Raw genomic sequence first — 1,491 nt, forward strand, 5'->3', positions numbered from 1 at the left:
TCTTCTTCTTCTTCTTCTTCTTCTTCTTCTTCTTCTTCTTCTTCTTCTTCTTCTTCTTCTTCTTCTTCTTCTTCTTCTTCTTCTTCTTCTTCGTTTTTTACAGACAGGGTTCCTCTGTATAGCCCTGGCTGTCCTGGAACTCACTTTGTAGAGCAGGCTGGCTTCAAACTCAGAAAACAGCCTGCCTCTGCATCCCGAATGCTGGGATTAAAGGCGTGCACCACCACGCCCGGCCTGGATGTCCCTTCTTTATGTTTTTGCTTTACAGTTTCTATACTTTTTGCTCATTTCATCTAGATCCTCTATCTTTGAGTCTTGAGTCTCTTCTGTTTGATGTGAAGCTATAATGATCCTCTCTGAGCGACAGTTGTACTTAGATTTTATGTTCTAAGTTTAGGAAAATTGAAAGTGAATATCTTTTACTAAGAAAATTGAAGAGACTTGAATAATGGCTGTAGATTAGGTAACATTATCATGTCAGTTAATGTTCCTATTTTTAGAATTGTGACCATTAGAGACTTTGCTTGCATTTGGGGACTAAATACTGAAATAGAGTAATAAGCCTTATATCTGCAACTTACTGCTAAATGAATTTTTGAATGGGGGTGGGGGTGGGATTTTGTGTCTGTAAAGCACAGAAGGAAGGAAAGGAAAAAGGAAGGAGGGAGGGGAGGAAGGAAGGAAGGGAGGAAGGAATGGAAAAAGACAATGATAATGAGATGCTTTGAAAAAGCACACAGGTTCAAGATGAGCTTTACGAGTGAAGTCAGAAGACTGGCCTGTTTAAAATGGAGTGTAATTGTGTGTTTGTATATGCTTACCCGAGGGCATGACACTATTGGAAGTGAGGCCTTGTTGGAGGAAGTATGTCACTGTGGGTATGGGCTTCAACATCCTTGTCCTAGCTGCCTGGAAGGGAGTCTTCTCCTAGCAGCGTTCAGATGAAGATATAGAACTCTCAGCTTTTCCAGTGCCATGCCTTCCTGGATGCTGCTATGTTTCCACCTTGATGATAGACTGGACCTCTGAACCTGTAAGACCACCCCAATTAAACGTTGTCCTTATAAGATTTGCCGTATCGAAAAACCAAAAAAAAAAAAAAAAAAAAAAGATTTGCCATAGTCATGGTGTCTAGTCACAGCAATAAAACCCTAACTAAGACAGTAATAAACTCTATTTATTAATGTGGCCCAGCCAGCCCTCAATAATCGAGGCAGTGTCGTATGGAGTATTTAATGAGCTCTTGTACAATTACTGGGGGATTATGCCTAAATCTATACTTCAGTTGGCTACACTGGTAGTTCCCAGCTGTTCTCCCCAAGTACCTACTGTTTGAATATCAACCAGCTCACTTCTGTTTCAGCAGTCTGTCCTGGGCCGGGGGCAGGGGGCATTTCTTTCAGGTATGTGCTCTGTCTAATAGAGACATCTGTTTTCTCTCTCTCTCTCTCTCTCTCTCTCTCTCTCTCTCTCTCTCTCTCTCTCTCTCTC

This window comes from Mus pahari, chromosome 15, assembly GCF_900095145.1.
Source record: "Mus pahari chromosome 15, PAHARI_EIJ_v1.1, whole genome shotgun sequence".
Taxonomy (NCBI): Eukaryota; Metazoa; Chordata; class Mammalia; order Rodentia; family Muridae; genus Mus; species Mus pahari.